Consider the following 16896-nt stretch of genomic DNA (forward strand, 5'->3'; position numbering starts at 1 on the left):
CCACATTATTATGTTCATATACCCCCCATTGAAGACCCACAACATTCAAATAATTTGTGTTCTCATAAATTGTACCACATTATTATGTTCAGATACCCCCTATTGAAGCCCCATAACATTCAAATCATTTGTGCTCTCAAAAATTGTCCATAGCATTATTATGTTCAGATACCCACAGTCAAGACTCACAACATTGAAAAAATTCGTGTTGCTCTAAATTGTTATCAAGTATTATTTACGTATCAGGTGAGATGTTGACAGAATGGAGAAGAAAAATGTTCGCACAATGTCATCAAGGGGTTTCATGTAGGATATTGTTCAACAAATGAGAATTCAAAAGCATTGCAAATAAGGGAGATAATTCCTAGCATGCAACATGTACTACATTATTATGTTCAGATACCCCCCATTGAAGACCCACAACATTCAAATAATATGTGTTCTCATAAATTGTACCACGTTATTATGTTCAGATACCCCCCATTGAAGACCCACAACATTCAAATAATTTGTGTTCTCAAAAATTGTACCACATTATTATGTTCAGATACCCCCATTCAACACCCACAACATTGAAAAAATTCGTGTTGCTCTAAAGTGGTATCAAGTATTATTTACCTATCAAGTGAGATGTTGACAGAACAGAGAAGAAGTGAACTTGAGACAATTAGTGCACTTCGTGAAGCTGGTTAATTGAACTTGAATCTGGTAGTAGTTGGACACAACGGTTGCACTCTCAGACTGGTCCACGTTCAGACTTCAGAATGACAGTGTCAATAGCAAATGGTCAGTGGTCCCAGAATGTTGGGCGGCTGGGGGGGGGGGGGATGTCATTCATGCATAGTACTCGACCCTGAAGAAATTGAGTTATATATAACTCGATTATATAGACGCCGAGTATCATTAAAACCTCGTACGTCACTTGCACAGTACACGGCCCTGCATAAATTGAGTTATATATAACTCGATTATATAGACACCGAGTACCATTAAAACCTCGTACAACTGCCAGTAGAATGCACAGTGATCCTGAAATGGAGTTTAATACAACTCGGCCCTGAGGAAATCGAGTATTATTTACTTCACCTAAGTAGTTGGGCAGGACAGTTATTCATACTCGCCATTGGGACAGGCGAGTACTATTGTGTTACTCGATTTTTTGATAATCGAGTACTGTAGATATTATGCTTTATATTAAATGACAGCTTCCTCTCTTTGTGGTTGGGGGTATTGGCAGAAGAAAACATTCAGATAGGGAGAAGTGAAGCCTCCTTTGCTTCTAGAGGTAACATGCCCACCTTTTTTTATAGTTGTCATTAAACAATTTACTATTGTACAGTAATATTGATTATGTAACTGTTTGTCAGATCTTTGAACAAGAAACATCAACGTTGCTGCAGTCCACTGGCACCTGTTGGTAAAGCAACATGGTACATGTTTATCTAATACCTCAGATTCGAAACTTGGTAAGTTCTAACCCCAGCACAACTAATACGGTTTTAACATACAATGTTGTTGTACGAACTCTTTTAGGGTGGCAGATACTATGTTATGTTCGTTGGTCGTGCTCCTGGCATATACGACAATTGGGCAGAAGCAAGTAGACAAGTTCATAGATTCGCGAACGCCGAACACAGGTCATACAAAGATCGACGGGAAGCAGAATCTGCATACATAGAGTTCATGCAACGTAATGGTAGGAATGTGCAGTATGGTGCTACCCCATCGTGGACATCTCCTACCATGTCGACATCAAGCCCAGGGGGGGCGTCTCAAAGCGAAGGAACCAGCTATTGCGATGGAGACGTTAGGAACAGATTGTTGAGGTATCAATTAAACATTGCCATTGAGGAGCATGACCATGCAAGGAGGATTGCAACCTTGAGTACTAACATGCTCAGTGAAGTGGTAGCCCATGTTATGGGGGATGAGGAAGTTCATGATTCGACACGACAAGGAAGCCCAAAATGAAGGCGAAACTATGGCTCTTGCTTGTGGCATTTATGAATCTAGTAATACTAATGACATGTGTTTTTATGCCCCCTATGCCTCAAGTTTGTAGTACAGATGGGCTAAAGTGTTGTTGAATAGCTTTTTCGTTTCCCTTTTGAACTTTAATTTGGAATCTGTCTTGGCCTGTTGGCCTGTAATTGCTTGTATTGTTGTTAAGATTGGCTAGCTTGTTTTGGTAACTGTACTTGGCTTTGGATAGCCAATAAGTACTTTCTCTATATCTTTTTTGCGTAGGTCAAAAAATACACTTGTTATGAAGAAGTTGCGAATATAACAAGCAATAGGTTGGTTGTCATAACGCTAATGTAATATACCCCCTGTCTGTTATGATTTTGTAGCATGACATTGACCCATCTTGGAACATAAAATCCAGAAATGCACACCACCTAGCAATGAAACATGTATGGGCATTTGCCAAACTGTTTCATTACGTAATATGCAGTTATACGACCTTAACATTTAGAAATGTACATTTTCAAATAAATTTAAAGATATTTGGGAAGAAATAGACCATTTCATTCCTTACTTCGACAGTATTGATCATTTGACTCAGCGTCTACTCCAAGTATGTTGTATTTAGTAGCTTTAATCCCTCTTTAAGGGCCTAATGAAGGAACTCAATTAATTTTCTTTCTTGTTGAAAATAGTCTAACAAAGTAACGAAAAAGGAATGTACTATTTGCTAAGTTGCTAATAAAATTATATAAGAAATTCTAAAATCTAAAACGAAAAGGAAAAACGGGGGAAAAAAATTACTCAAACAATAAGGTATATATATAGCCATGAATATCAATCCACCTGAATTGTGATTCTCACTTATTTGAATGCAAAAACATTGCTCCAATATCAGAAGACCTTATCCGTGCAAATCTTCTACAAAATACACAAAACCAATAGACAAAATCAACATGCCACAATTTGTTAATAGAATTATATAAGAAATTGTAAAATCTAAAAGAAAAAAAATAAAGGAAGTAAACAAAAAAACTTAAAATTTAAAAAGAACATGAGAGGGAGAGAGGGATGCGTAGCATATAAATGGGATAGACCAACAATTGTATGAAATCGTTGCCATTAAATTTCCACCTACACACCACCAAATTGAAACAAATAAATAAATCACAACCTATGAAAACCACAACACATAAAACTAAAATGTCAATAACATAATACAGAAGGACATATTAGAGTACCCACCTTTTTTTGTTTTTTTTTGAGCGATGGCCTTCTTTGCAGGTTTCTCTACCAATTTTTATTTATTTTTTGTTTGATACCAGACCTCTCGAGCTCTTAACGTAGCAAATAATTTTTTTTTTTTTTAATTTTAATTTGCAGATGAAACGTGAGGATAAGGATAGTTTATATGAGGAGAGTTTAAACTTGTACGTAGGTAAAAGAGTGGATGAATTTTTTAAAGTTTTTTTTTTTTTTTTTTTTTTTTTTTTTTTTTTTTTTTTTTTTGTAATTGTTCAAAAGATAATTGTTGTGATAATTGGATTGAGATAAGAATTGTGCTAACATTTACTCTTTTTTTTTAATAAAGGTAATTGATTTTTATTTTTTTTTCAATAACGGCAGATGTGTGTGTTCTTTTTTTGTTTTTGTTTTTTTTTATCAATTATCATGGCAGATGTATTCACAAACAAACGTGTTTGTTTTAATTAAAATTTTTTTTAATTTTATTTTTTTTATAAATGAATAAAGTAATTTGAATACCATCAGGAGAGTAATCCTATTTTGTAGGCAATGTTTTAGTGCAAGTTAGACATGTATTTTTACCTGACTATCCTTTATTCAATAGTCACAACTTAAATATAGACGTTAAGGACATTTTTGAACTAAAAAATGGGGAATCCAAACAGGAGAAACCCCTTAAATAATAGCATAGATAATCTTAAAAAAACCTCAGGTTGAGTAAAAAATGAAAAAAACACAACTAAATACTAAATTTTATAATATTTTATTTTTTGAGATTGCCACGTTCAGGAAAAGAGCTAAACAACTAATGAAAATTATGAAATACCCTTAATTTAATAAACTTATCTTTATCTCTAATTCATAACAAATGGTTTAAACTCTTAAATTGATAAAAATTGAAAACAAAAAATCTAATGAAAAAAGTCACATTGTATAAAAAAACTTATCTACCACGTTTATATTTTGAAAAAACAATAAATAAATAAAAACTACCCCGGCCGGTTCTCTGTTTTTTCAAATTCAAAACATAATAATAATAATAAAAAATACACTTAACACATTTGAATTCCACTCCCACATTGTCATATATTATTCCTTTTTTTTATTTTTTTATTTTTGTCATTTGATAGTGCAATATAGATAAAAATAACCTATTAACAACCTGTTTGATTATGACCCGAACAACCTGTTTAATTAATTCTAGTGTACTTAACTCGAATAACCTGTTATGTTGCCCATATATCTAAATTCAGAATTCAACCATAAATCAAGTAAAAAAAACAAAAAAAAAACAAGAAAAGCAAATAATTCGGCAATTCCTCCAAAATTAAACTAGTAGTCCAAAATGTTCCACACTTCATACTATAAAATTCAATACCATGTCAAAGTTCCATAATAAATAACCAAGTAATAAATTACATGCCATTTTCAGTTCCATATCAAAAACTAAAACACATAACGGAATAAGATAATAAAAAACCAAAATGATTACATGGCATATCAAATTATCCTTCATGGCAAAATCCAAGTGCCATATCAAAACGTAGAAGACATCACTGATTAAGAGACTGGATTAGAAGAGGGTTCCATTGAAGAGCTGTCTTCCTTGTGCTCATCGTTATTGATATTCATGCTCATTTTATCTTTACTGAGCTCTTCCAATTGTGATTGTGCAAGGTCTACATCAAATAAATTTAATGAAACATTAAAAACTTATCTATGCATTATAAATAAGAAATTTAAAATCTGTGGGTAATCAAGCAATTGAAGCAATGAATCAATTAAACAAATAAGTCATTTGCATAGTAGTAAGAACAAAAATTACTGGTAACTTTTTTGTAGTGTCTACTGTCTACCAAGTCTGCCAACGAAATCTATAAACGATTATATTTTGAATATGCATGAATATAATTTGTATTACATTGGTCAACCATACCATCATGCATCATTTTTTAGAATTTATTCCATTTAAATTCTCACCAAGATTGTGCACATTCTATATGTTCTATTTTGATAACTCAAATCCTCTGTCCATATAGCAACTTTAATGCCATTTCAACTTTTCTCTACACCTTTTCATGATTAATATTTAAAATAAACATTTTTTATTTGATGTGAAATCTAGAACCTTTTTGACATATATATTATTTTCTTTTTAAAAAATCATCATAAAACTTATAACTCATTCAGCCAACATATAAATAAAAAATGCATTACCTATATCTGCCCTTGTAGAAACAGGAATGCTCAATGGCACTTCAAATTTCTTTCGACATAACTCCAAATGGCGCTTCAAATTATACCCAACATATGCTCCAGTAGCAATATATTCCTTTCCACACTGCTTACATTTGCATGAAGGCTGTTCTTCATCTTTTGTCGGAAGCATCTGAAAGTAACGCCAAACAGTTGAAGTCGTCCTCCTCTTGTAGACTTTGAGCTCAGTCTTAGCCTTCTTTGGCTCGGGAAGGTCAGCCACTTCATCAAATTGGGCATCTAAGTCATTGTGTTTTCCTTTTTTCTTCATGTCAGTAGGAATCATCTCATGACTTTCCATCTAGACCAATTTAAACAAAAATTATTGATAAGAAATTTAGTAATTCTAAGAAAAATTAAGGAATGACAAATGAATTTAAAATCAACAAAAGGACCAAACAAATCTACTATTAGTACTAAATAGTCCACATTAAAGTGAGTATGGATCTTAAATTATTTTATCTTAAGATGTCAGAAACAGGAAAAACTTGAGAGGAAATCAGGAGTACTTAAAAGTCTTATAAGTGTAAGCCCAAGCTCACTCGAAAATGAGCACTCTAATTAATAAGTCATTTGTTATTTTAGTAACAGTGTTTCGTTTATGATAATTTATTTAAATATTTACAAGTGACAAAAATTGCATCTAATAAAACTTCCATCTTTTATCAAACAAAAAATAAAAATAAAATCAACATCATAGCGATTAACAACACAAACGAACAGATCTACAATTATTTTGTTTGAAGATGACAGATACAAAGAAATTTGAAAAGAAATCATACAGCAAGACCCAATTATTTTAAAATCAACATAAAAAATAAACGAAAAAGTCTGCTATAAGTACTAAACAATCGACATGATGATAATGATTAACACAGTAATTGAAATCTACAATTTAATGAATCAATTTCATTAGTAAGTAAACAAAACAAAAATTATGATGGACATATATACCTTGCTGGACTGGATTCGGTGGTTGAAAGCTGAAGAAAAATAACAGAGGGCCGCCATGGTTTTGAGGAGAAGATAAGTTAGAGGGGTCGGCTAGGGATTTGAGGGGAAGTACGAGTACAAGGTTGAGAGACATGGTCAGGCTAGGGTTTTGATTTTATAGTGTAGAATCAATCTATAGTGTAGTGTACATGAAAGAGGGGCGGTTGGAGTTTTGAGGAGAAGAAGAAGAAGAAGAGACACAAAGAGAGTAATGGTTGACGACGGAAACTAAGAGACAGTCTTGAGATTGAGAATTTCAGAGAGGCGTGAGGTCAGGTTCTGTTCTGAGGGGAAGATTAAATATCATTAGTAATACTCGAAATCTCTAAAGCCGAGTTTTATAAAAGCTGACCGATCACATACCAATCGCACACCAATCGTTTTGTACAGAGAAGTTTGGGTGGACTGATGCATTTTTTTGTGATGGGTTGAACCCAGATGCGACTGATCGAATATTCTTTCTCTCTACTCGACTATACTGGTACCGAGTTTTAAATTAGTACTCGCTTACACGGAGACCGAGTACTACTTGGTCGTGGTTGTAAGAAGCAACACAGTACTCGGTTATCCTATAATCGAGTAACAATACTCGCTACCTAGATAGCCGAGTTCAATATAGGACCGGTCCAACACCAATCGAATACCAATCGTCGTTTACAGAGAAGTTTGCCTGGACTCTTTTTGATTTTTCGGCCATCAATACTCGACTACTGTGGTTTCGAGTTTTATAATTAAACAGCTGAAGCAATTTCTGGTAATTTATTCACAGCCCTTTAGAGAACATTAATGCGAGTGTGGATAGACCAAATGCAATCCACCAACTTTCTGCCGTATTTCAACAATTTTCGTTTTTTCTTATTTTCTTCATTGAATATCTTTATTCAATAGTCACTCTATTTTATTCATTGAATATTCAATTTACAACTACAAAGGAAATGGAGGGGATTCCATTTGAATTCCTATCGAAATTCACAGTAATAGAGCCGCTTAGATATTACATATATAACTAATTAATATCTAATATTACATATACATGTGGTTCTTGGATAATGTAAATCAACCATTCATATCTTAATTTAATCAGATTATAGAATCATTCTTCGAAACATTCACAATAGTTGTCTTATACTAATTAGAGTACATACATCTAGTTCGGCCCCCCCTAACCAATCCATTTTTTTTTAATTTGAATTTAGTTTTTTGTAAATCTTCATTTTTTCTTTTTTTACTGGCCCACGCAGGTACAATCAATCTACATGGACAAATTCGTTAGATCGAATCGTTGCATTGAAATAGAAGTATTTGATTGATCTAAGTTCAAGTAATTTATTATTTATTAAAATTATCTTTTGGTCAACCGTTTAATTGGATGAAATCAACTTGAATGGGAATTTTTCTATATAACAATAGCATCTTTTGTAGGAGATAGCACACCATAATACTATAAGTATTACAATCCTAATTATTATTCAGATTATGATTACTAATATGTAATAATATTGAATATTGGAATTAAATGAACAAAACAATATAAAGATAGTATTCATTGGGGGGGATAAATAAACCGAACTGGAATTTTAGGAAAAATATCTTCTCGATCTCTTTCCTTTTTTTTACTTCCCCTTTTGTTTGTTGCAATTCCCTAAGACCGCTAATATCTTTTTTTTTGAGTATTACTTCTATACTTTATATAGTTTATATTTATATGATTTATCTATTTATTTTTATATATTATGCTCATTAAGTAGATTATCTCGATATGCACATATATTGCGTAAGGCTTAAACTAAAAAAATAAATCATGCAAACTAGTCAATGATGACCCTCCATGGATTCGCCTATGTAAGCCACAGCTAAAGTTGCAAAAATAAGACCTTGAATACTGCTTGTAAATAATCCAAGTAACATGACGGGTATAGGAACCACTGAAGGTACTAAAGAAACAAGAACAAGAACTACTAATTCATTAGCTAAAGTTGCATTCATCTTGAACAAATCTTTAGCTGAATATACACTAGAGTATTTTGCTTATAAAAGAGAGCCACATAAAAGGAAAATTTCAACAAATCTAATGTATAAATTAAACTTCTTCAGTTGTGGGATTTCCATCCATCGTCACTATATTGCATTCGTCTAAAACTGCCTTTGTTCAAATATGCAGATACATAGATACAAAAATCTAGGAATGAACTTTTCCATTGCACATGAAAATATCCACCCTTTGCAATTATAATTGGTACCTAACTCGAAGCTTACTCAAATATTCATATAGGACCTAAGATGCTTAAGTAGCTTCATTAGTTACAAAATATGTTTAAAAAGATTCAACATATCCAAAAAATCAGCTGTTACATATATGCTCTCCAAAAATCTGCTGTCATATATGCTCTCCAAATTGTCATCTATGCTCTCCAAAAATCTGTCAGTCTTTTATGTCCAAAAAATGTTGTCGAAGTTTTGTCCGCTAGCTGTTACATCAACAATAAGACGTCGTCCAACTACTGTGCAAAAAACAAAGAAAACAATCAATATGGTGGTTTTCAAACTTTATCAATATTAGGATCTACTGAAGCCTGCAAAATATGCCACCAAATATGAATCAATAAATGAAAAATAAAAACCAAAAACTAAACGAAAATATAAGTTTAAATTATAGAAAAATTCTTAACGTCTACGCACACCTGACTCAAGCCATATATCCCAACATGATCTTGTCAAAGCAAAAATCCACAATTAGAAGATTCCTACACTATTTCCTTGGGTATGGAGGAAATCCCTGTCCATTATAGAATTCTTGTGTATGGGGACATAGCTGATGGCCAATCATGGTGTTTTTATTAATAAGTTTTCTTTACTTTATGGGTGCTCATTCGTGTGGGTTTTGGTTCAATTCATTGAGGGTTTACTGTTTAGGCAGATTGTGGAAGGATTCAGTTTATGTTTCCGCTTACTCGTACGCAATGCTACATCAAGTCTTTTCCTCTTTCCTAAAGCAAGGAAATTATTTATGCTCTGACTCAAGAACAAGTTCTGTACACAAAATGGTTCAGCTGCATGCATCTCATCCTCACTCAACATGCTCTTGTCCCCTAAAATCATTCAAATGACGTTCCCCTCATGAATCTAAAACCACAGACAAGACCATTTCGGATTGACCCAATCAACAAAAAGAAATGGCTTCTCTTTGTACCAAGTATGCTGGTCCAGCGACATATGCATGGTCTGAAATTTAACAAGTTGCTGTCTCTAACATGCTATGTCCAAGCTGAAACATAACAGTTGTGTTGTGTTTGTGTCCAAATTTCATAGATCTAATTTGATGTGCAGGGCAGATTTTAATAATAATAATGTGATGTGCAGGGCACCTTTTTTCCATCGCTTTCTTGCAAATCAAACAAAGCTTAAAGCAAGGAAGGAAATTTATAAACAGAAACAGAACTAAGCAAATTCAATTTCGAAGCCATGCTGGACTTATGTATATCTAGACAGAGGAGATTCATAATTCAGTTGCTTAAAAGTAACATCTTCCTTTTATAGCCAAGATAAATCCCAACTATCTAATAATGAGGACATTTATTTTCTCTTTTTTTTTTTTTGTTGTGAATTGTAATTATCGAAAAATGAACCTCAAAAACTAAAATAAATTAAAAAGTCTAGATATTGGGCAAGGTTTTACGCCCATATGCTCCACATCATCAACGGCTCAACGATGTTTTCATTTCCTCACAGCTGCCTTCGTCGGTCTCGTCTTACTTGAAATTCAAAGGGATCACACATTACTTGAATGCACACATTCCCTATGCTTAATTTAATTATCAGAAAATGTTTGATCTGAGTATGATCATCACTTAAAGCACACAACATCATATGCAAGTCCTGTGACATTCTATTAAGGTAAATGATAAACAGTTTACATAGCATGGAGGTGTACTGGCTAAATAAGAAAATCTAATGCAAACTGAGCACAAGATTGTTAATCTGAACATTCTAATTAACATATAGCAGTCAAGAAAGATGCCTTCCTAGCTGTGCAAATAATTACTTTATCATTATGAAGATAGAAGACTAGGACATATAATGACATAGGAATAATTCCTTTACGAGTTTTATATATCTTTTATAATTATGCGCAGTTTGTGGATTTCAAAAATGTTTCCATAAATCATGGTATTTACCGTCACCGGTCCCATAACCAGGGGGATGTATGTCAGTGCGGAGTGATCGTCGCAACCTATGTACCGGCACTATATTCTCACTCTGTATTTGTTCGATCTGTGCAGCCGGTTCGTCAGGGTTAGGAAGTGAAGGGTCCTGGGTGGGCTCAGCTTGAACTACAGGTGGGGTCGGTCGGCCAGGTGTGGGTACAAATATACAGCCACCGTCGTGGGTAGAGCCGCAGAACAATGGGGGAGACAGCCGAGTGGGTGGTGGGGACTGAGGGCCGGCTTGGGCATAGGATGTGTGTTCTACACTATTGTCATGGCCAGCGGGGTGGGATGGCTGGGCAGCAGCGTCAGACGTGCATCGCGATGACCCGACGCCATCCATGTACATGCCCCAGTCGCCCTCCAACGCCTCATCATCTGTACAAAAACAGTTGTATTTATTAAGATGACAACAAGGGATTGAGTCAGAAAATGTCTTACTATTTGCAGCCTAGATATGATTCAATGGCATTTGACCCTTTACAAGGGATTTAATTTGGGGAATGAAACCTCTCATTTACACACTCACATGCACAAAATGTCGTCCGAATTGTAGCCTCATGGTTGCTTTCTTTTCCGGTCCGGTGTTCTTACTCCTTATTCTGATTGAATGCTTTTCCATTTGCAATGGAAGTATCATATTTTGCCCCAAGCAAGAAAAAAATGTCTACTATTTGCTATCTTTTTTTTTTATACAATAATTATTTCAACTTTAACAATAACATTTAAGAAAATTCTTGATGTTTTAGGATGGAGAAAATTTTCTAACCGAGAGTGGAGAAAGATTACTTGCACTATCAAATAATGCATTATTCATAAAAATCTCTCTCTCACTTTTTTTGTTTTGTTTTGTTTTTTTTTTCTTTATTTGAACACTCTGTATTCATTCAACTGAAAATGGAAGACAACAAAGTCCAAAAACAAAGCTAGAGCAGAGCTGAAAACACATAGCAGCTACAAAGCTGATACAACAACAATAAAACATTGTTTTTAACACAAGATTCAAAATGTATAATTACCCTAGAAACTAGAAAGTATAAAGTAGAGGTTCATTCGTAAGTAAGTTCGCAGAAACTCAGTTTGAGTGGAATCATAGAATCCAATAACTCTATTGTAAAGTGTAAACCCTACATGACAAGGGCCAAATGCGTAAGCAATCGCTTGACCCGCACCTAGTGCATGTTGTTCATAGAATCCAATAACTATTGTAAGTGTAATCCCTTCCCAATAAAACTAATGCTTAGGACACCTAGACTACCCCATATAAACCTTGTTTTGTTGGTAAAATCTAATAAAACTTTGTTTTTAATTCATTATTGGCATATTTAATTAACTATAATAATAAAATTTATAAAACAAAACCTTTGAATTACAAAGTCCAGCTTTGTTTACTTGTTTATACTCTATCATTGTTATTATTAGTATTTTTTTTAAACTCTAATTTTATGAACCTCATAGTGTGATCACAACTTTGAATTTCCTCATATAATGCTAATTTTATGTTCATGGTCGCGTAGCAATATTTTTAAAAGGAATTACATTGGCATCCATAGTGGTCTATGCTTTATACGATGAAAAAATGAATAGACTTACTTTTTTTTCATACATAAGCAAAATATATTAGCATTGATGTGTATATGTTAAAAGTGGATAATAGTATTGTGATTGTAGTTTATAAGGAATGAATGAAACAAGTTTGCATGTCTTACATTTCAATACATATATATTTCGCTTGGAAGAAAAAAGTGCTTATTCCCATTGGTTAATATTTAAAGTGCTTAGTCTTAATATTTAAAGTTTGGCAGAACATTGTAACTAACTAATTATACCATAATTATGAGAAGGAAGTGAAAATTAACCCTAAAAACTAGTTACCAAACAATATATACTTCGCTACTATAATATGTCCTCTAAATAAATTACAACTGAAAGTAGTAGAAGTTAAAGTCAGTAAGAATTGAACGTATTAGAGTTGGAAGTTACCCAAGTCATCGTCATCGTCGTGACCACCTCCACGACCTCCACTGTATCCACGACCTCCACTGCGTCCACGCCCTCCGGACCCACGACCTCCCCCACCACGGCCTGTGGTCTGTGTGCTTGCCTCAGTCGCCGTGGCACGCGCATTCTCCAATGCCGCTCGGCTCATCTCTCCGACAAGATCCAGCGTCCTCTTCAGGTGGTTGTACACTTGGGACTTTGCTTCGCATTGCGATAGTAATTCCACATTGGACTCAACCTGCGAAATAAAGGAGTCCCGTTAAAACTTCTCTGGTTAGTTTTGTGTTGTGCAACACTAGGCCTTTAAGGGCAAATCGAGTTCTGATTTTTGACTATATCTCATGTTGAGCTTATTCATATATATATGAACATTGAAATGGTACACCAGTACATATTGCTTGTGACAGATGCATATCTAGTGGGAAGAAATGAAATGTTCTCTAAAAATGAATATCAAAATATTGATTCAATGGCTCAATAAAACTTAAATTTTCATAATGCATGCAGCAACACACATATATTGTCAATCCATAAAAGAAGCATCGAATTGTTGCCTTACCAGGATTTCCCAATACGCCGAGTCGCGTGTAATGTACCGTCTGGTCATCCTTTGGTACGACTCCATGTAAGCAGCAAGGTATGTCGTGTCCCCATCCAATGCCGGTGCATCGGCAATAAGTTCCTCTCTATGGGCCCATCGGTCAATGTAGACAGCATGCTCTTGCACCCAATCCTTATCTAGTTTACCTTGGAGGGAGATTCTGTGGAGATGAACGGACGTATCCACAATACCCGGTGGCACTTGCTTCATCCTGAACTGATGAAAGACACGTTCGGGATAATGATCCTCTACTATCCAAAAATAGATCAATGGCACAGTGGTCCTCCATATATGTCGGCCGGTAGTGCAATATGGGGGCAACAACTCTAGGACATCCCTGTACGTCTCCCAGACAACCTGCAGAAATGGTCAACAAAAAAACAAGTCAAATACGTACTTATTTGTGTCAATCCTCGATGTGAGCACACATGTATAAGGGACAAAATGGGCTTCTGCCCTTTTTGGGCAAATTAATTAGCCTTTTGCCCTTCTTCCCAAACTAATTAGGGAAATGCCCCTCTTTTGAAACTCGACTTTTTTAAAATCGAGTTAAGCCCTATAGTGACGTTTTCAGAACAATGTATATAAATTGTTTAACAAACAACCCATTTTTTCCTTGTTGAAAAAAAATTACCAGTTTACATACACTACCAAATGAAATTATTACAGAGACTTTTTCATGAGTTAGCCAAAATTCAAAAACAAACATCTTCAATATCAATATTATACTTAAATACGATCAGATTATATACTATTTACCAATATTTTGTACAACCTATTTTTATAAATTGTGGCCGAGTACATATTAAGTACTGAATGACGTGTGTGATTGTGATTCCCATTGCACTAATAGATGCAACTAAGTGTTATGTATTAGCATTATCTATTAAAAAAAAGTATATTGTATTTGTAATTTTCTTCTACACTCATAACAATGTATATTGGCATGCTATATCTTGTTGAGTAAGCCATTAAATTAATGTTAATTGGACTTTTGGTTTGAAACAGGGTTTACTTCTCGACAGCAGTGTCCTTAGTGAATGTATTACAAGTGGCATAAACTATAGACACATGCACGGTGAATGACAAATGGCATGACAATTGTATCAAACTAATCAAATAACATACCGACTGGCAAGGGGACCTGCCTCCACTGGCGGTTGTGGCGACCTCATAACAGGGCATATCAGTGGGAACCTCGAATACGCCCACAGCTGCACCAACATCACTACTCCTCCAATCTGCATTGTCTTCGTCTTCGATGCCTTGCATAAGTGCCTGTACAGCCAGGCTAAAGCTCCACTACCCCAACTGTACCTGTTCGCGTTGCTGATTGGGTTTAGGAACTGTAGAGGCATCACCGACACCCGGTCTGCCGACTTGTCCATAAACAAAATCGTCCCCAACCGTTCGAGTATGCGATAGCGTGCATGTTGCTGCACTACCTCATCAGTAGCATCCGTAGTTAGGGGACCTCTAAATTGTGCATCCAGCCAGGTGAATCTTAGCCTCTCCCCAGCAAGGATAGAGGTGTTTTCATGGGGCTGCGGTATCGGGTCTGGTGGACGATGACCCAATAACTGAAGACACAACGTAGGCCAATCCATCTTGACAGCCCCAGTCATTGGCAACCCATCAACACGAACCCCTAGCACCACCTCAATATCTTGTAAGGTGATGCCCATCTCTCCATGCGGTAGGTGGAATGTGTGCGTCTCTGGATGCCAACGCTCAACCAGTGTTGTGATCAACGCATGATCCACTTCCAAGTTTGGAACCTTGAATAACCCTTCAAAACCTGCCTCAGTTATGTAGCGAGCAATCCGTGGGTCAAGCCCATGCTGGGGTAACTTGCAACTTCGGCGTCTGCACTTTAGCACGCCTAGCACTACCTGCACACGAAAGAGCATTGTCTTAGGATAGTGCACACGAAATAACTATAAGAATGCTACATAATAATAATATGCAAGAAACAGTAGGCTAACTAGTTAGTTACGAACATTTTGCAATACGTTAGTTACAATGTTAACTGCTTATTCGCTTTACCTCAATAGCAGATAGGATCAATTCAAGATCAATGACATTGTTTAAAATTAGCACAAAGGTGATGGGCATCATGTTTTGAAATGAATGAACAAAGTGCCTCACTATGTCAAATGGAGTAGGGAATTAGGAATCAAAGTCGTCAGTTGTCTTATGTGTAGCCACGCGTAATTGTGTGCGCATGTTTGGAAAAAAGAATGGTAGCGGATTCATTTTTTAATTCATTACTATAGCTTCTAAATGAGATCTACTGACTTTGAACATTTCTGCTCCATACAATTTTCTTGATTATTTATGCTTCATACCATTTCCTCTTTGGATTAAATACAATTCTGCCTAAACCAAAAGATTCTACCATGTCCAACGTTTATTTGCAAATAATCAAAGAACCCTACAGAAATAAAAATAAATGATTTCGACATATCCAAAGTTCAGTACAACTACGTACCTGACCGGCTGGCGTCTCCCAAAGCACCGTGGATCGATGAACCAGCTGCTGCGTCAACTGTGTACCAACCATCGGTCCAGGATCCACATTTCCCACTTGTTGCATATCTGACACGCATGCAATCATGTTAGACACATAGGTCTATGTTTAATAGTGAAGAAAAGCTTGGCTTTTGCAAGTAAACACAGGTAAGTAATTGAATGTTCTAGAACAAACTCACGGAAACAAATACAGAGAGAAACAGAATGAAAGAGAAATAGAGTGAAATAGAGATTTGACAGAAAATTGAAAACATATAATTGCTCAACTGAATTATACATCATGCATCTATATATACTGATTTTCAATCCATTTAATCATATCAAGGAAGAGTTAAAGTAAAACACTAAAATATAAACAACCTAACGTTCATGGCTGCAAGGCATAAACAAAAAAGACACAGTTGCAAATTGTATAAGCAACCTAACCAACCAACCAAGGTGAGAATCAATGTCTAAATCAAACAAAGTAAACCAACAAATGAACACAGCAAAATGCAAACCAAACAATCAATTAAGCACCACAAAAAACACCATTCTAAAACACTAAAACATAGCTCTAAAATTAAAAGGTACCCAATTACCAATTACCCCTAAACAAGCCCTGCCACCCATCAGTAGTAGAATTTCCCTTCTTTAAACAAAGTGTAAAGTTCTTTCCTTTTGCTTTTGCTTGTTCCCGTACTTGACATCACACTCTAAAAGAAATTTTATTTAATAAAGCAAGAAGTGAAAAGGGTTCATTGTAACTTAGTGGCTAGCGAGGTGTGTTTTCAACAAAAAAAGGGGGAGACAAAGATGGAAGTAGGTAAAGGTGCCATTAGAGATTCCTGTGCTTCATCTCACTCACAAGCAGAACTTTGGAGGCAACTAATAATAGTCAAATTAATATTGAGCTTAATTAAATGGATTAAACAACTGTGAGACCTATATTGTCAAATGATGGTGTGTGCATAGTTATCTGTCAAATGAACACTGAATTGGTGACCATAACAGTCCAAGAGCTTTGCTTTCTTTTCTTTTGGGTTTTTTTTCTTCATTTGTTTTTATGAAGTCAATTATTTTTTTTCTTAGAAGTCAATTATATTTTTATTGGTCAAG

The sequence above is a fragment of the Quercus robur genome, chromosome 11 (genome assembly GCF_932294415.1).
Source record: "Quercus robur chromosome 11, dhQueRobu3.1, whole genome shotgun sequence".
In the NCBI taxonomy this organism is placed as follows: domain Eukaryota; kingdom Viridiplantae; phylum Streptophyta; class Magnoliopsida; order Fagales; family Fagaceae; genus Quercus; species Quercus robur.